At 36.8% G+C, this 21314-nt stretch overlaps 1 pseudogene; it reads left to right on the forward strand.

Moving 5' to 3' along the window:
* Positions 1–8811: 8811 nt before the first annotated feature.
* LOC141510913 (protein C1orf43 homolog pseudogene) lies at positions 8812–9487 on the forward strand (annotated as a pseudogene).
* The last annotated feature ends 11827 nt before the right edge of the window (positions 9488–21314 follow it).

Below are 21314 nucleotides of genomic sequence, written 5' to 3' on the forward strand. Positions count from 1 at the left end.
GGCAACTATTGGAAATGTGATATGAGGGACTGTAAAGGGTCAAGAATCTGGCAGTGATTGCCACAATCAGACTCTAGGGAGAAAATTCACCCTCTACAGAACTTGAAAAGTTATAAGAATTAGTGGGTTTTGGGATAAGAACATACTACTTGATGAAAATTGTTGGGAAAACTGGAAAATAGTATGGCAAAAACTAAGCAGAGTCCCACATCTCACAAACATTTAACTTAATAAATTAAATAAATTGTTTACTGAACATTTGAAATGGTACTTCAAATTTAACACACCAAAATAAGGACAAAATTGGTACAGGATTTAGACATAAAGGGTGACACCATAGATAAATTAATAGATGTAGAAATACTCTGTCTATCTGATCTATGGGAAGGATTTATGACCAAACAAGAAATAGAGTACATTATAAATTGCAAAATGAATGATTTTGACTATATTAACTTAAGTAATTTTTGCACTAATAAAATCAATGCTGTGAAAATTAGAAGGAAAGCAGAAAGCTGGGAAACAATTTTAACACCTAGGAGTTCTGATAACAGTCTCATTTCTAAACTATATAGAGAAGTACTTAAAATTTATAAGGTTGTAAGTCATTGCCCAATTGATAAATGGTCAAAGGATATGAAGAGACAGTTTTTATAATCATATGAAAAAATGATCCAAATCATTATTGATTACAGAAATGCAAATTAAAATATCTCTGAGGTATCACTTCATGCCTATCAGATTGGCAAAGATGACAAAAAGGGAAAATGATCAACATTGGAAAAGTTGTGGGAAGACTGGGACATTGATGCTTTGCTTGGGGAGTTGTGAATGAATCTAACCTTTCTGGAGAGCAATATGAAACTATGCCCAAAGAGCAATAAAACAGGTCATACCCCAAAATTCCAATTCTGAGCCTATATCTAGAAGAAATCATAAAAAATGGGAAAAGTCCCACATGTTCCAAAATATTCAGTTTTTGTAGTTGCAAAAAATTAGAAATTGAGGGGATGCCCATCATTCGGGGAATGGTTAAAAAAGTTATGGTACATGAATATTATGGAATACCATTGTTCTATGAGAAACCTTAAAGGGCTGGACTCCAGAGAAGCATGGAATGAATTATAGGATCTGTTGCTGAGCAAAGGGAACAAAACCAAGAGAACAATATACACATCAACCACATTGTGCCCTGATCAGCCCTGATGGTTGCAGCTGCTCTCAGCAGTTCAAAGAGTTAGGACAATCCTATTAGACTGGCTATGGACAATGGTATCCTCATCTAGAGGGAAAAAAACAAAACAAAATATCCTTCAGAATCTGATGAACACTACATTCACTTAAAAAAACCTCTTATATATTCTTTCATTTAATCCTAATTCTTCATATCAAAAATGACTAATCTGTAAACACGATTAACACAAATGTGTATGTACAATATCAATCTGAGTGCCCACCACTGAGGGGAGAGAGCTGAGAAGAGAGGGTGGAAGGAAATTTTGTAACATAAAAATATACATAGGCATATGGCTGAATGTTGAAATACTTTCATATTATGTATTTGGAAAAATAAAATACCATTTTGGTTTTAAGGGGAAAGCGAATGTTTTAGACATGATAAGTTTGAAGTACCCTTCTAAATGTCCAGTAAACAATACATTTAGTTCCAAAAGAAACTGAAACTCAGTGGAGACACGTAGAGACATTAGAGTGAAATCTATGAGAACTTATAAGGTCACCAAGAGAGAGTGGGGAGTAATAATAACCAAAGCTACCATTTATGCAGCTTAGTTCGTGCTCATCATGTGCCAAATGCTTTCCAATTATGATCTTCATTTGATCCTCACAACAGCTCTGGGAGTAAGTTCAATTATTATCCTTATTTTACAAAGGACAAAGCTGAGACAAATGGAGCTTAAACAAATGATTTATTGTCACAAAACTCCTAAATAGGTCTGCTGAATTTGAATTCAATTCTTTCTGGCTCTGTCATAACTTCACTGACTCCAGCAATGAGAGGTGTCCAATGCCCAAGACAAAGACTTGCATTTACATTCTGTTTCTTAGGAATCTATTTGCAAGAGGTAAAAAAATTTAGTGAAAACTAAAAATTAAGTTAAGCCTCATTTTAAAGGAGTTGATTAATCAGTAGTTATGTGACTACTGGTATTTCTGACCAAATCAATCTAAATAGTTTAGCCATCATTAAGACAAATTTATTAAATCTAAAACTTTGACATCAAAATAAAGTTGTTAGTCAAGTCTTCTTTCTAAACCAAATATATATGATGTTCAATCCCGTCTCCTTGTCTTTCATCCTGCTATTGACTGGCCTATATTGTAGACAGAATTTTTCTATCATATTTACCAAATCAATGCTATTCTACCTATCTGTAATTTTCTTTTTTAGCTTAATCATATGGAGTTTTCCCTCAAGATCTAACTCACACTCAAGACTCTCTCTTTTCCATTGACTCCCCCATTTTCTGAAATTTTCCAATATTTTTACTTGCAACATTCATTTTTAACACAAGCACAACTATTTGATAATTTAACAGGTATGTGTATAATCTAAATTCTTTCTGACAAGGTGTAGGATCAAAGAATTACATGATTTCTTAGTTAAAAGGAATGTCAAAGGTTATCCCTCAATTGATTATCTACAACTTATCCCGGATGTACTGAAGAGACACTTTAGGTTGTTTCTCTATTGTCTCCCAGTCTCATTAGACTTTGAGCACCTTATGAGAGGGACTATTTTTGATTGTTTTTGGTGTGTGTGTGTGTGTGTGTGTGTGTGTGCACATTTTGGATCCCTGGAGCTTAAAACACTCTGGTCTGGTATTCAGTAGGTGGTTAAAAAGTTTCAGTGAGAGGTGGCTAGGTGGCACAGTGGATAAAGCACCGGCCCTGGAGTCAGGAGGACCTGGGTTCAGATCTGGTCTCAGACACTTAATAATGACCTAGCTGTGTGGCCTTGGGCAAGCCACTTAACCCCATTTGCCTTGCAAAAAAAAAAGACCTAAAAAAAAAGAAAAAAGTTTCAGTGACTAATGACTAATTTGGTCTATCTTATAGAAAGCTGAATATGAATCTTCTGGAGAGCTTTTCCATTACTGGGACTTTATGTAAAACTTCCTGACGATAAAGAACAAATAGTCTTGCAATCCAATCTTCTTCTCAAGAACTCTAATTGATGAAGTTTTTCCTGTCATGAAACCTAAATTTGCTGCTTTGAAATTTTTACGCATATTTCTTATTCTGTCTTTAAGACCAAGCAAAATATTCCAAATCCTTTCTTTCTTTCTTTTTCTTTAGTTTTTTTGCAAGGCAAATGGGGTTAAGTGGCTTGCCCAAGGCCACACAGCTAGGTCATTATTAAGTGTCTGAGGTTGGATTTCCCTCAGGTCCTCCTGACTCCAGGGCCGGTGCTCTATCCACTGCACCACCTAGCTTCCCCCAAATCTTTTCTTTATAAATTATCCCTTTAAAAAAGATGGCTGCTATCGTTCTTCTCCCACCCCAAAATCATCAGTCTAAATTTTCTTCTTGCTGTTCAGTCATTCCAGCCATATGAGTCTTCATGACCCAATTTTTTTTTTTTTTGACAAAGGTACCAGAGTGGCTTGCCATTTCTTTTTGCAGCTCATTTTACAGATGAGGAAATAGAGGCAAGCAAGGTTGTTATTTGTCCTGAGTAAGTATCTAAAATCAGATACGAAGTCAGAAAGATGAGGAACACTGTGCCACTTAGCCCTAAATATCCCTGCTATACGCAAAATATCCTTATTTTCTGTAATGAGCCATTGGATGATATAAGCTTCAGGCATTCGCTAGCTGATTGTCCTCCAAGCCCTATTGAATTTTTCATAATTTCCATCCTATAGAACTTTGTCTTTTGGGAAGTTAGGAGGCAATGAATACTTGTTGAGTTAATTGATATGCTAGGGACCAAATCTGGAGTTTCACTGGGTCAAGGGAACTCTCAGAAGGAGAATCACCTTCTAACATAGCTTGGCATTTTCTCATCCTTTAAAGGTTAGAATGATGATGGGAAATTCAAACCGAAAAGATCCCCGAGGCTCCATGTTGATTAGCAAAACTGCAAATTAACAATACCAATGCTGTATATTTCTTTAAACCATTTCCCAATTACTCTTATTATTTATGCCTCCCAATCCACTTGGCTTTGGTAGGCATAAATACGAGTGTTTCAGTGATCAGAGAGTTTGACACCTCTGGTCTAGACCACTGACTGAGGGGATGCATGACTTGTTGAGGGTTACTATAGCAGAAACAGAACTAGAAAAGAACTTTCTGATTTTGTATCCAGCTTCTTATCCATTAGACCACACTCCTCTCATTTGATTGACTGTAGAACTGAAGTGATTTGCTGGCCTGTACTGTAGAAAGAATTTGTTCCTATTTCCCTATATCAATGAAACCAGAGGTCCATGCCAATACTATCACTTATTTTAAATTTGTCATATATATCTGAGATATTACTACTAAGGATGCACCGAAGGATGCTTAAGTCAACAAGAGACATATTGTTAAATATTATTTCCTCTATGCTTAAAATCAGAAAGGTTTTTTTAAATAAAGACTGGATATCAATTTCAAACAAACAAAAATTCCCAGAGCACCACTAACATTCCTGAGCAGATAGTGAGTGCAATGAGAATTATTCAAATCAATCAAATGCAGTGTAATACTATTGAATACAATACTATTGTAATATTATTTTAGATTTAATTGAATAGACTCAAGGTGAACTTTATTTTTATGTTGGTTTGATATCTAAGATATATAAACAAGCAATGACTAATTTTCTGATGAATAGTCCTTGCCCAATTGATAGGTGAACAAAGAATATGAACATATTTTCAATGGAATTGCAAAATAGTCACAACCACCATGAATAATGCTTCAGTTCCCTCATACTAAGGAAAATGTGCATCAAAAATAATGCTGGAAATTCAACTCATGCCCTGCAATTTGGCAATGATCCAAAAGGACAATAGTCAATGATGGAATAATTGTGAATTGATAGGCATCCTAATACCTTGTTGGTGGAGCATTTTGGAATTATGTAGCTAAAGGTACTAAAATCTTTTAACCAGACTCTATAATTGTACTGATTTCCCAAAGAGGCCATTGACAAAACGAAAGTCTTTTTTTTCTGATAGAAATGAATTAGAAATGAAAATAGTAATAAATTGGGGATTGTTAAACATTTTGTGCTATATGAATATAAAGGAGCATTATTTTCCTGTAAGAAATGATCTGTGATGAATAGAGAAAAGCAAGGAAAGAGCTACATAAACTGATTCCAAGTGAAGAAAACAATATACATAGTGATTATAACAATGTAAACAGAAAGACCATCATGCCAAAAAAAAAAATCAAAAGTGTATGTAATAGAATTATAGAGAATGAACCCAACTTGAATGGAGAGATTTTTTCCCCCCATTCTACCTCATACCCACTGTCAGGAAGCAGTCTCCATAAATGGTGCACATTGCACGAGTTTTCATATTTTTATTCTATGCATCAATCAGGTATACTGATTTTTTTTCTCTTTAAAATACTATTTATACTGGGTTGGTTAGGTGGCGCAGTGGATAGAGAACCAGCCCTGGAGTCAGGAGTACCTGAGTTCAAATCCGGCCTCAGACCATTAATAATTACCTAGCTGTGTGGCCTTGGGCAAGCCACTTAACCCCATTGCCTTGCAAAAAAAATAATAAAATACTATTTATATTATGAGATGTCTCTCTAGGTGACAGAGGGGGGAAATATACTTGAGATAATGATGATAATATAAGAAATAGAAGAGGTTGATAAAATATATTAATAAAAATGAAATCAATTAAAATTATTGGAGAAAGTCTATCCAGAAGAGTTTTCCTGCTTCGAGCTGAAAAGCCCAGTTGTTCTCTGTATGTGGCAATAGTGCTAGTAGGTAGACAAGATGATTCAGAGATCCCTAGGTCCTAAGATCCTCCATCAAGGACACCCCAGAGCACAGAAAGACCAGAATAACTTAATATCCAAAGTAGGGGGAAATTGTTCATACATTTGCAAGCTGTATTCATATTTTAATTTTTCTGAAAGTTTGAGCAAACCCTAGAACCAACACATTCTGTTCTCCCTCCCTTGGACAAAGAAGGCTAATCATTAATTTGCAACTGATAAAAATCATTAGACTGGAGAGCTGTTCCTGCTAATTGCAAAGCCTATTCTGACATTTACCATATTACTGCTCATATCAATGTAGAGGTGTGCAAATTAACAGTGAACTGCTGAAAACAGTGAAGCCAGAATACAGATCAATGATGTTATTATAAAGACAAAACTAGCACACTAAAATCCTTTCCTCCCTCTGTCTAACATCATCCATATTGATGTTTTCTGTCAATATATAATAATATGCTGTCATAGTTGATGGCACAGGATGAACAGATCATACAGAAATTGCACAGAACTGTGATTTTATACATTGTTTCTCTGGAACAGGATAATAAAACCAATTATTGATTCAGGAACTTTGACTATCTGTCCCCTTTGCCAATAGAAGAAAGCAGGAGCAGCTCCATATTTGTATTTGTATCAGAATAATCGTTCATACTGTTTGGTTAAAAAAAGAAAAAAAAAGGTTGCATTAAGAAAAGAACATTCAGGAACTTGTTATTTTGGTATTTCAATATAGCAAAAGACATCTGACTTTATCCAAGTTGAACATTTGATCTTATATTCAGGTCCCACCCTTGCATGACACCATTCCTGGTAATTCTGTAGGAATTCAAAAATCTTCATCAACTGCTGTCCAGAATTTGTAAGCAGAATGTCCAAAGTTAGCTACATGGCTTCATTTGGCAACAGGCATTCATATAATTCTGTCCTGGTGATCAGCAAATCAAACACCATCAAATGGTGGTTCATATTATGAGATGGCTCTCTAGGTGATAGATAGAGGGGGAGATAAATTTGAGATAATGAGCAACATTACTGATCAACAAGCAGGTTGCTGCATACTTGGAAGGCAAAGACTAATGGAAAAAGCATTTCTGTCTCCCACTTGTACTCCCCAAAGCTCAGTGGTCTCAGAATCAAAGGAACGCATAATTTCAAAGTGGGAAGCTACCTCAGTGACCATCCCATATCTAGTCCAAACCATACAGGAAAAGATGCTATATTTTAATAAAGCCAACTAGAGGCCATTTATGATTTGTTTGAGATTTATAAGGAGAGAAAATCTACACCACCCAAGCTCATCACCATCTCATTGGGGGAAAAAAAGTCATTTAAAATTTATATCTGAAAAATAGTTAACAAAAAGGTAAATTTTCACTTTCATTCTAATTTTGTCTAACAGTTTTGATCACAATATCTGAGATTCTTTCCATTATTGATCCTTCAATTTATTCTTTTTTATGGGACAGGTTTCCTATTTTCAAAGTTTTCCCTCACTGATTCCTAAGTAACTAGTGATTTATTGCAATTTTTTAAACTACATGAATGAATGAAATAAAAAAATGAACTTATTTTATTAATTATAATCTACATAGACAGGATTCCTATCTCCCCCCCAAGTCAACATTCTGCTAGTGCCAACTATTAATGAATAATGCCAATAATAGGATTTATTTTAATAATTAAATCATATTATACAAGATAGTTATAATATTCCCTGGTTATATCTATACTTAGCAAATCTACCAGTTTATCCAATTTATGACATAGATAATAACTTCTTTCCAATTTGAAAGGCTATTGGATATCAAGTCAACTGAGTTGAATTCTTAGAACATGAAAAATGTTGACTTTATATAAGGCATTCAAATTGCAAAGACAGAAACAAAATTGTCCCCTCTACTCAAACAACCCTCCTTCACTGAATGAATACAACCTATTCCCAATAAACATAATCCACAAAAAACATAATATAAGGTAATGTCAAAAAGATAGAGTGTTAATACATGGGACATAAAGAAATACAGGAGCCTCTCACTTTAATTTTAAAGAACTCTAGAATTTCTTGGAATATCAAATGAAATCCATTTCTTAGCAATGGAGCAAGACAAGCAAACTGAAAAAGCAGATGAAAGTCAAGTTTGGGATGTGTGTCATGAAAGTGATTTGGTGGCAATGACGGTGAGAGGGACAAATACATAGTATATGATCTGATTTATGTTTCAGGAATATTCATTGAAGAATAATTATGTGTGGAAAAACTGAAGCTAGCAGAGGCCTAAAAAGGGAGACCAGTTAGATGGTAATTGAAAAATCAAGGAGTAATGAATAAAAATGGAATAAAATGGAAATTATGTGTAAGATGGTAAGAGGGAGAGATGAGAGTGAAGTTGGAGAAGTTAGAATAATAACTCAGTTGAACTTGAAAGTAAATAATCAGGGAGATTGAGTGATTAAAACCAAATATTCTAAAGTTATCATGGTCAAAATGAAAGCAGAGTCATAACCTGGTCTCCTACTGTCCCTTTTTCAAGCAATTCAGAATCGGGTACCTCAACTTAGGAAAGGAAATATCACAAACTCATTTTTCAGCTTTTATTTTTAGCAGCTTATAACTATGCAAATGTCAGAGAGATCATCACTTAGATGTGTTTCATTTAGAGAAAGCTTTAAAAATGAAGGGATCAGCTCAGTGTCCCTCGCTCTCCCCGGCCGACATGTTTTCTGACAGGACCCGGCTTTGGCTTCCCCCATAGGGAAATGGCCAGGGCCGGTCCTGGAGCCCTAGGGCTGTTGCTGCTAAGGAGCCCGAGCTAAGGAAGCTGGAGGGAGACCATGGTGTCCAGCAGTAACTGCTGTCCGGGGTGAACGTGGAGCTGGTGATGGCCTAGAGGAGCTTGGTATTTGTGCTGCTGTTCATTTTTGTGAAGAGGCAGATCATGAAGTCTCAAGAGGTCCTCATGTCCCTGTGGGACACAATGCTCCCAAGGATCTGAAGGAAGAGATTGACATCCGACTATCCAAGGTCCAGGATGTAAAGTATGAAGCCCAGCTTCTTGAAGAGAATGATGCCACTTTTGCAGCTGGAGACACCAGGAAATCAACATTGCTACAACTACTTGTACAGAATGAAAGCATTGGATGCCATTCGTGCCTCTGAGATACCATTCCATTCAGAAGGCCGGCATCCTCATTCTCTGATGGGCAAGAATTTCAGCTCCTATCTGCAGGAGCTTCGAAACACAAGTACCCCCTTCAGGAGTGTCCGCAAAGCTCTCATTGATACCTTGCTAGATGGCTATGAAACAGCTCGATATGGAACTGGTGTCTTTGGCCAGACTGAATAGCTACACTATCAGGAAGCACTGAGTGAACTGGCTTCTGCGTGAGTTGTCAAAGCTCGAGGTGGAAGTTCCCAGTGACAGCACCAGTCAGCAGCTAAGGATCTAACACAATCTCCTGAAGTTTCCTCCCCAACAACTATCCAAGTCACTTATCTGCCCTCCAGCCAGAAGAGTAAAAGAGCTAAGCACTTCCTGGAGCTGAAGAGTTTTAAGGATAACTACAACACCCTAGAGAGCACTCTCTGACTGAATTTGGGGATAGCCATTGTCAATATGGTTCTACTATGAGATTCCAGTCTTAGTACCCAGGGATTTCTCCAGGGCAGGAGACAGCAGTATTATCGTTATTATGCTCAGAATTTTTTAAAATGTGTTCCTGGAAATCCTTCCTTAGCTTATCCCTCTATCTGTTGTAGAACTGGAAGTTCCATGAGGCCCTCGGGAATCTCCCTCTCCAAAAGCATTTTTATGGAGTTGGATCCACATATTTTTCTTCTGTCTGTGTCACTTCCTCCTTACCCATTTTATTATTGATCATGATTATTTTTTGACCTCTCCCAAAAGGAGGTGTCTTCTAAATAGGTTAGTGGGGGTAGGAGAGGGGGCACTTATGTTGGAAGTGGAAACCATATCTTACCTACTTGGATGGGGATTCTAGCCCATGGACATATTAAAGTCGTGGTGTAAAAAGGGTGGACAGGAGCTAGGGTGTTATACTTAAAACAAACCCTATTCAAATTTGTGTTGTGTTTAGTGTACTGCCTTGCAATCAAGATGAGACTTAGAGGAACTGATGTGATATAGCCACTAATTTCATATTCCCCTTTCCCTGCCTCCCCAAGAAGTCACTGTACTAGTCTTTCTTTATAAAATGGTTATTTAATAAAACAGCCGAAAAAATAAGAAAAAAAAAATGAAGGGATCGGGGTGGCTAGGTGGCAAAGTAGATAAAGCACTGGCCCTGGAATCAGGAGTACCTGGGTTCAAATCCAGTCTCAGACACTTAATAATTACCTAGCTGTGTGGCCTTGGGCAAGCCACTTAACCCCATTTGCCTTGCAAAAAAAACCTAAAAAAAACTGAATGGATCATATTTTGGAGTTCCCAAACTGGAAATAGGAGGAAACCTCTATGCCACTCAAATTGCCAATGATGTCTTCCCATAAAAATATCTTATCCTTTGCTCTCTAAGAGGACCATGACATCAGGGAGGTGAAACCATGATTTGCTCCCAAACTGGTTTTGAGTGAGGAGGACTGGGCTAAGTCACAAACTTTCCTTTCTCCTCCAGAACCATCTGGGTCCAGTGACCAAATGTGAATCAGGATGACTGGAGATGATCCTGCATGTGAGGGAGTCAGGGTGAAGTGATCTGTCCAAGGTGCCTCTGAGTGTCTGCGACTGGATTCAAACTTCCATCTTCCTGACTTCAAGGTCAGTGCTGTAGGGTAAAGTTGGAGACTGGACCTGGAGTCAGGAGGGTGAGACTTCAAATCCAGTCTCAATCACTTGTCATTTACTAACTGTGAGACTGGAGGAAAAAGTAAGGTGGGTTACTTAGCAAAACCCTACCTCCTTCAAATCCAATTCATGTGTTTGTCATGGCATCACCTCTCCAAAGTCATAGTCTTCTTCAAGAATGAAGGATGAACTTCCAGGGCAGAGCCAAGATGGTGGCATGAAGCAAATATGCTCTGGGAGCTCTTCCCTACCAAAGATAATGAAGCCTCTACTCTGACACTCAAGCCACAGGTCCCACCAAGAAAACAGAGATTCAAAGAAGTTTTCAGCAGTAGATAGTGTGGAGTATCTTCATTGAAGATCAGTCTCTTAGCAGGAAAAGAGGAAATAAAGCCCAGGAGGTAGGAGAGTGGGGAAAGCCAGCCGGACGCTCTTAGCCAGAAAGCAATCCAGGTCCCAGCAGCTAGATAACAAGCCAGCAGGGAGGATTCCAACCCCAAACAAAGTCTGAACACTGGGGCAAAAGACAGGACTGGGTTGGGAACAGACTATCACTAAGTCAGAACCTAGACATAAAGGAGAAAAAAAGATTGAAGGACAAATATCTTCTATAGAAGATTGACGAAGACATAATGGCTGGATTTGAGAAGGAACTGCAACAGTCATCTAGTCACAGAAGTTAGAATCATGGAAGTTCCATGGCTACAAGGGACCTTGGCAGTCATCTAGGTCCAAGAGCTCCATTTGCAGGCTTCCTGAAAGAAGTGGGGGCCTCACCCAACATATCCCTTAGCCCAGGGAGGATAAAGATATATAAATTCTCACCAATTTACCCTCTAGCTTGTGGTTAAAGATCTTAAATGATGCTTTCTCCCAAGGAAGACCATTCCTCTATTGAACCTATGGGGATAGGTTCAATAGCGACAAAGCTATAAAATATAAAGCAAATTAAATATTTCTCTAATAATTCCAATACTAGCTCCTACTTCCATCCTCCAGGGCCAAGCGGAACAAGACTAATCTCCCTTTCCTATCACAGCTCTTCAAATGCTAGTAGATAGCCTAGTACTATGCTCACCAGGCCTGCCCCATGCTTGTATTTGTTAGTACAGAAGAGACAAGGGGGGATCCTGAGGGTCATGTGCTACTTCCAGTCCTACTCAGGTGCTCTGATATAACAATTATCCTTCTGGCTATAAGTCCTCTCCAAAGTTTCATATTCTCCCCCAAAGATATTTACAATTTCTGTGATGGTTATATGTTGACAGTATAATATTGGGTTTTCTGTTTCCTAGTGATATTATTTGGCTTATTTCCTGACTTTTACACTAGAACTCAGAAAACTACATAGAATTTATCTTGATGCCCTGATTTCCCCATTAATTGTAAAGAACAGCAGCTGAGTAGGATTTGTTTTGAAAGAATGAGAAAATGTTGGATGAAAGGTTGAGAGTTTTCTAGCTGGTGGCAATAAGATTGAGCGGCAAAAGACCAAAGTGGTCACTTCTTAATCTAAAAATGAAACAATATTTATAAAAGCAAATAGCCTAGTTTCTGCCACATAATAGGTACAATATAAATGCTTCCTACCTTCCCTTGTTTTTCATCTGAACACTAAATGGCATATACAGCCTGATGCCCTCATTAATGAATGCACCAACTTCTAAGCGGGGGAAAAAAAGGAGATATCACTCAATTGAATGGGGTTTGTAGAATGCTTTTATATTTGTTTTTAAAAACATACTTGCATCTCCCCAGAGCTTTTTGAGCCATACAGCCTAGCTATGCCTGTCCCCATTTGACAGATAAAGATGCAAAAACAGAAAAAGGTGAAGTACTAATGGTGAAGTGTGGGAGGAAAAATATCTTTGGAAAACATGGTGATGTGCAAACAAGAGACAGCAATAGAGCTGGGGGATAAAAGAGAAAAAAGTGAAATGTCTTACATCTAGTTTTGTAACTTTCTACTACAGCACTTAAGGAATGGAATCATTAGAAAATTAAAATTTCCCCTTACAAAACAGAGTAAAAGGACTGTGGAATATCCCCTCGAGATATTTTTAAGGAAACATGACTAACACCCATTTGATAAATGGGTAGGTTATATTCAGTTATATTAGGTGCGTGCACTTGTATGTTGGGGGTAGAATATGAAAGGTAGATTTCATCCATTTATGCAGTAGTGAATTGTGTTTCAATGGGCTTCCTCTTTAGTTGATATGAATTCTGAGCTAATCTTGATTCATCCATAGATTATACTGGGACGTTATGTGACTTGCAAGAAAAAGAAAACCGGGTTCTCCCAGCTATGTCTAATGGGCAGGTGCTGCAAAACTAAGCTACTAGTAGAATAATGCAATGTCTCTGGGCTTACAGCCTGTCCAATTGGATATTTACTTACAAGAAAGGAACTCAGACTAATTGATGTCCAACTGAAATTTATTTTGAGGACCAAGTATCGAGCTATATAACAGTGAGCTTCTCTCTAAAGTTCGACATGCAAAGAAATGTCCTGTTCCTGGTGGCTCTATAGGTTCTACCTTTATTCTAACATATTAGTCCTTTCATGTATTTATAATTGGGGGGGGATGAACACGCAGGAAAGCTTTACATTGCAAAAATGGCCGGTTTCTCTGCTGGCTGATGTGGCTCAGTGGTAATATGACCCAATAATGTTCCTGCCCTGTCTTCAGCATCAGACAGCTTCAGTTACTAAGAGTAATTGTAACCAAGGCAACCTGATGGGGAATAACTAATAAGTGGAAATCATCTTGAAAATATGAAGTCAGAGCTAAATAATAAATATTAGAATAATAACAATACCATCAAAGCCTTTCTCTGCCTTGAATTTCCTTGAAAAATTACCCCTAATTAATAAGTGCAGCTTGACAGAGAAGACGGGATTCTTATTGCTAAAAGATTAGAACAAAATTAAAATCAAGTGAAAACAATTTTCTTCTAAACGGATGGCAGACACTATTCCTGCAACACTACGGAAAACATGAATACTAAACTCAGACTCCACAGTCCCTATCTACTTAACTGCATACCAATGTTCTGTTTGTTGAGGAAGGGAAAAAGAGGACTACGCCGAAATGAATGTTCCCGTTTTAGTGCATTTGTACCACAATGCAGATATAACACATTGGCAAACGATCTCTGTGGTTCATTCATGTCGCCATAGACAAAACCAGAAATACTGACTGTTTTTCACCTCATCATGACCTGAATAGCTGAACCATATCTATTCTTTTCTCAAAACCCTCCAGTAAAGAATGATTGCTTAGGATCAAAGGGACAGTTTTCAGCACGGAATCTAACTTACTTTGTGTTCTTCTTCATCTTTCCTTCCTTCTCTATTAGGCATTAATCCTTTCATGCCCACAATGTCTAAGCAGAACCGTACTGTTATTGTTATTATTATTACTCAACTTTAATATGCTGTCTCCCATCTCTGCACATTTGTAGGAAAATATAAATGATTGACTAAACCTGTTCCTTCCTCATCTGCACCTTGCAAAATCTTTCAAAGCTCACTCCTAGGGTGACCTTGCTGAAAGACATTCCTCATTTCTGCCCAACTTAAACTTTAATAAAACATTTTTGGTGCCATCTCTCCTTTACCCACATTACTCTTATGCCTTTGAATGAACATGTCCTCTCATCACATATCCATCTCAATAGAAAATAAACTCCATAAGGGAAAAAAAAACTTCAATTTTCAATATGAACTTATGTTTTAAGAGGCAACCAGATGGCACAAAAGCTAAAACTCTGCCCCTGGAGTCAGGAAGACACGAGTACAAATAAGATTTCAGTCTCAGCTACTAACTCTGTGACACTAGAAAACTGACCACCTCTACCTACCTCAGTTTCTTCAGCTATAAAATGGGAATAATAATGACTACCTCCCACTGCTGATGAGAGGATTAAGTAGGATAATTTTTATAAAGTGCATAATGTTAAAATGAGGTTTTAATAGTATTTATTTTTTCTCCAATTATATATTTTAAAAAATTTTTAGCATTCATTTTTATACATTTTTAAGTTTCTGATTTCTCCCTTACCTCTTCTGAAAATAGTAGGGAGTTTAATACAGTTTAGACTTTTGCTATCATGTAACATATATCCACATTAGTCTCAGTTGGGAAAGAAGAAACAAATCAAAAGAAAAAATAATTAACCATGAGAAAGAATAAAGTCATTTAAAAATATGTGCTTTGGTCTGCATTAAGAGTTCATATCATCTTGATCTGAATATGGATAGCACTTTCCTTTCTGGGTCCTCTGTACCCGTCTTGGATCATCATGTTCCTTAGAAGAGCTGGGCAGTTCATAATTTATTATATGACAATGTGGCTGGGATTGTGTACATTATTTTCTGCTCATTTCACTTTCCTTCAGTTGATAGGCACCTTTCAAATTTTTCTGAAATCTGCCTGGCCCTCATTTCTTATTGAGCAATAGTATTCCATTATATTCTTACATCACAGTGATATAGAGCCCTTCTCTGTATGTCTATATATTGTTTTCATTTATCTGAAAACTCTCTTTTCATACCCTTTGTCCATTTACCAGTTGAGGAATGACTTGGATTTTTATAAATTTGACTCAGTTCTTTGCATGTTTGAAAAATGAAGCCTTTATCAAAGACTCTGGGAGGTTAAGTGATTGCTGATGACATGACAGCAAATATGGGTAAGATGCTAGAATTGAACCCATGTATTCTGGATTCCAAGTATTTCTATCACTGTCAACTATACTAATGCTTTATATTATTGATATGCTTATTAAAAGTATAGCTACTATTTTAATCCATTTATTCCAAGTGCCTAGTACATTATATTCCAAAGTAAATTCTTAATAAAGCTTGCAGACCAAAATGAAGTTGAACAGTAAAAAAAGTATTTTAAATCCTTTTGAATTGTGCTAAAATCATGTGGTTGCTGAAACAGCGATCCAGAGCATCATGATCCCCAAACACCAAGCAGCTTGCCTACTTCTACTGATCTGAGCCATTAATTCAGTGTAACAATAGCGGCTCAACAGCAGCAACAACATTGAGAATAAGTTCAATTGTACAACCAGCTCTACTGACCTTCATCATATTAAAGAGTTGTTTTGACTGAATTTTCCCTTTACTCTAACTTCATTTTGGCAGCATGGAGTTGCAGCCCCCATCTGTGCTGCCTGTAATGGCTTCAGTACTGAGGACTAACACATTATCAGAAGGCTATTTTCATTGTATTGTTGAAAAGGTAATACAGCTGTGCAATTGGACATTTATAAAGCTGCTCTGGTATGCCACAGAGGGGTGGCTCAGAAACTTCAAGAATGGAAACATGAACAAGCAAAATAAATATACATTTCTCCTTCTTTGGTCACTGGAGGTCATTCCTTCTGTATTTTGTGGTAGAAATCTCCCAGAGAAGGAAAATACCATGGGTTGAGTGTCCTGTCTCATCGTCTAGCTCCTGAGAGTTAAAATTCTTTTATGCTGCCTCTAGGAAGTATTGCTAATGACTAGAAAGAGAAAATATACTCCAAGGATAAAATCTCCAAGGGCCATGAAAGCCAGAATTTGAGTTCGGCCCCCTAATTTTACAGTTGAAGAAACTGAGGATGAGTAATTTTAAGGAACTCTTCAAAATTCACAAATGCAAGAAATGGCAGAGATGAATTTTCAATCTCAGTCCTCTCCGGATTAATTTATAATCCTATATGAATACTAAAGTATATGCTCTTGGCTACAGTGTTTGTAGAAGAACCAGTCCAAGTTCATCTACACAGAAGCTCAGTTACTCAATCAGCAACCATCTGTTAAATGTATTCGGTACATAGAACACTATTTGAGTTCCTTGTGCCATGGCATTTTCTACTTAAAACCATTGTAGTGGCTATTCTCATAAATCCTGGAACTTTAGCTTATCCAGACTTTCTTCACCCTGTGAAATAAAACTAATATTCCTTTCACCCTTTGGATCTGAAACATTTTCAGCTTTCTGAGTTCAGAAATTCTCCTCACATGATAACAGAATCCTTGTCCTCTTGATCATCATATCATTAACTTTCCTCATCCCCTTCCATTCTCTATCTTCATCTTTATGAAGACCCTATTGTTCTTCCTCTCTCAACTCTTTCCCAGGTCATCACTTCTATAGTGACTTCCCTATCCTTCCTTCTCTATCTCACCACTTTCATGAATCAACTATTTACCAGCTTACATTTCACTGCCCCAAGCCTTCATTATTATTCATCTTGATTTGCAAATGACCTTTTCTCAATCCAGACCTTTCTTGACCTAGCTGTAGCACTGGACCCTGCCAATACTCTCCTCCTCAATACTATCTCATTTCTAGGGGTTTTTTGCGGGGGGGGGGGGGGGGGGGGGGCGGGGGGGGCGCACTACTTTTTTCTGACTTCTATAATACCTGACTGCTCCTATAAGACCCATGTCATGTTCTCTAACTGTGGGGCTTCTCCCCCAAAACTCTACTCTACTCTTTTATTGTTATCTCAATAGCTCCCAAGGATACATTCATCTCTACGTAGAGGATTCCCAGGCCTAACATATCCAGATCATTGTGTACTTTGCTGCAGTCTTGAATCTTCGACGTCCTCTTGAACATATTGAGCTTGATGGCCTAGAGGCATCCCAGACACAACATGTGTAAAAAGGAATTCATTTTCTTTCATCCTCCATTATGTCCCTTTCTGTTCTTTCCTATTAAATTCAAGAGAACAAACAACCCCTTCACCCGGTCCACAACGTGATCATCACATTCAACTCTTCATCCTCATTCCACATATTCAAAGTCCACTGCCAAATTCTGTTTTTTCTTTTGTTTTTTTTTTATAAAATTTCACATATATGTCCCTCTTCTTTCTACTCATGAAGAATCAAATGAGTTTAGATACTCATCACTCCTCTCCTGAACTATCAAAATGAATAGCCCTTTAGTTTTTCTTTCTGCCTTAATTATCTCCAAATTCTAATCCTTTCTTAATCTAGGACATGTTTTCTGATACTATGTGGAGGATTAAAGGACCAGCAACAGGATAGCAACTCACATAATTCTTTGTGGGGTCTGGGTCAGAAGATATGTATCTTAAGAGAATCCTTCAGAGAGTACAGGACTGAAGTAAGCAATAAATGACAGCTTGACAACCTGAAAAATTTTTTCATATTTAAAAATACTTGGAGTATCATCATATGATGAACATATAACAGGAGAATTGGGTGATGGCATCATTGGGTATAAATCAGGATATTTTTTTTTAAAAAATAGAAGAATTTTCTTTCAGCTTTAAGTAATAAATTTTGTCTGTATCATATAAGTCAAAGATATGATCTTCAGTCACCATGTGGCCAATTTCCTACTCAAGGGAGGCCTGAATGCTGATTAAAATTTAATCACGAAATATTTCCAAAGTAAATAAAAAATATAATACTATTGATTACATCATGTTTAAATCTGTTATTATGGGACTCACAGAGATCCTTACGTCTAGATTGATGGACTCATTTTCTACTTGAGTTTGATACCACTGGAGCATATCGACTACATTGCATATTACATACCTTTCTGAATGAGATTGTCTTAATCTCTTTTAGGCAGAACGTAGATATGAGCAAAACATTTTATTGAAGAGGTTGCTTTCAGAGACTGGACTTGGCACATGATGAATCAAGATATGTGAAAAGTCTGAATCCCGTTTTTTAAGAAGTCAGATTCCCCCAGGATTTAGACCAGTCCCTTCGTGGTAGAGTCCTTCACTGCTCTAAGCCAGCTATCAGATTTTTATATATACTTGATTATTTTCTGGTATCAACACAAGAGGAAAAGATTGAAATTAAATATAATAAGAAACCAACAGTTAACATCCATAAGACCTCAGGGGAAAAATTGGTTTAAAAAAACCACAAAGATTCAAGGGGAAAGGATAGCAATTAGGGCAGGATAGAATAATAGAGAGGTTATTGTATTTGATATTTGATGCTAGAAGAACTAGTAAGTGGAAAGGTAGAGAATAAGCAATATTTATATATTTACTATTTGCCAGGGATTATTCTACAGACTTTAAAAATATGATGCCATTTGTTACAAAACAGTCTCAATAGGTAATTATTCTCCTCAGAGTGGGATAGAGCACTGGACTTGGAATCAAGAAGATTCATTGCCCTGAGTTCAAATCTGACCTCATATAGTTACTGACTGTGTGACCGTAGGCAAGTCACTTAACCTTTTCCACCTTAACTCCTCATCTGTAAAATGAATTGTGGAATAAAATGACACACAACTTCAATATCTTTGTCATAACCCCATAATGGGCCCTGGAGAATCTGAAATTACTGAACAACAACATTATTTTCTCTATTTTACAATTGAAGAATCTGAGACCTTTATAAGACCTTTATAAATATTTTCTAGTTTAAAGTCTTGGAACTAAGTGTTATTATTACCATGATTTTATAAATGAGGCAATTCAAACAGAGACTAAGCAACTTGCTCTAATACTTAGTAAAGTTTGAGACTGGATTTGAACCTTAACCTTTAGGATTCTAATTCTAGCTCTCTTTAGACTTTGCTTTTGATTATCCATGACTGACTTGCCTTCTCATTTGACAGTTCTCTATAAACTAAGATGTATCATGTTTACAGTGCCAGTTCTCTTGAAATTTGAAAGAATTTATCCTAAACAGATTAAAAGCAAAACCAACTGCTAATTCAAAGGGACAAACAAAATAAAAAGTAGAAAATCTTTCTAATTTTCTTCATCTTGACAAGTCAAAATCAAATGAGAAGACAAAGATACCCTTTTATTTGTTTTTCAAGAGTAAGTTTTCAAAGAACCATTGCTTACTATTGGAATGTGGGACGCATAGATTCCTCAAATCAAAACAACAACAAAAAAACCCTTCTCAAGCATTCCCACGATATATTATTATAACTCTTTCCTAATTAACTTTCCTCCTAGATTTTTCTCTTCCACGAAGGATCAAACATCATAACTTTAGAAAAATTAACATGGCATCGGATTTCAGAAATAATCTATAGGGAATTAGAATCAGCCTTGGAATTCTCTGACCCTTGTTTTAAGAAATAGTACAAAAATATAGAAGACCCTTGCAAAGGAGAAAAGAAAATTTCCTTCTGGTGCTTATTTCTTAGAACCCTTATTGATATCATAAGTTTCTGCTCAGCTTTTCTTCACAGTGCAAAAACAATGGAAGAGCAGTTCTAGAGTCCACTCTCTTCAAGACTCTGAAGCATTATTTTCAGCATCAGCTTCTTGGCTCCTAGCTTGAGGTGGTCAGGTATCTGCTTAGTGACAGACTCTCTATAAGATAAGTGACCATGAAGGCCACAGTCCTAGGGATATAATGGACTGGAATTGAGAGCAGAGCTCCATCTAGTGCTTCCAGACAATGAAAATTGCAGCTAAACAAAGTGGCATTCTTTTTTTTTCCTTTTGCCAATGAAATTCCCCCAATTCTAAATCAGTCTTCTTTTCCTACTTCGCTCCTCTCCCTCAAAAATGACTAAATTTTAGATGATTTGAATTGTTTTACTTTGCTTTTGAAAAATATTTTTCTGAAGTTGGTCAATGTACAATACTTTTGTTTTTCAAGGTTTTCAAGCTTCAGTAAAAAATCAATACAGACAGATAATAGGGATCATTCATTGTAGGCATTCATACTTATTCCCTTCTATAAAAGGTAAGCATATCTCATACTCCACATCTTTTATTACTTCAGTTTATCACTGGAAATGGCCATAGTTTCTAAGAGTCCCTTCCTATTAGGAAGGGTGATTTTTAAAATTCTTATAAAAATATTATGAGAGGATATCAAGGTGATAAAAAGAGATAATGGTGAGATAAAAGTGGAAAGACTTGGGTGCAAGATACTAATTCTTGTCCTGATCTGGCTCCTAGTTTCCTATTAAATAATCTACAATTAATTTCAGTTCAGTTTAAATACATATGACTGTTCTCACATTCACACATAAATTCCAATATTTGAACAGATACACTTGTCCACATACATAGAGTTAAATAGATATGATTATTCATAGCTCTTTTGGGCAGACCTGTGATTTCTTCAGTTGAGGAAGCTCCAAAGAAGCCAATTCGCTCTACTAATTAATACATGTAAGTCCTTCTGTATTAGAGAGTGGATGAGGGCATTACAATTTGAAGTGTTTTGTGCAATGTAACACAGGTAGTGTCAAAGGAAGGACTCAATTAGTAGAAGTTACAGAGATAAAGAGAAATCTTTCTATGCATTACAATTTCCTTGCCATGGAAGAGATGGAGCACCATGGCTAACCTGGGGAGTGGGCTCCCCCTCCCTGGAGAGCATCAAGTGACAAGTCAATAACGAATTGCTGAGTATTTTGTAATACTAACTTTTTTTTTCAGGGACATGTTGGATCCAGTCACTGAATCCCCTTCACTGAATCCCCTTCATGAGATCATATGGTCAGAAATCCTTCCAACACTGAAATTACATAATTCTAGAATTCGGAA

Source organism: Macrotis lagotis, chromosome 2, assembly GCF_037893015.1.
Source record: "Macrotis lagotis isolate mMagLag1 chromosome 2, bilby.v1.9.chrom.fasta, whole genome shotgun sequence".
Taxonomy (NCBI): Eukaryota; Metazoa; Chordata; class Mammalia; order Peramelemorphia; family Peramelidae; genus Macrotis; species Macrotis lagotis.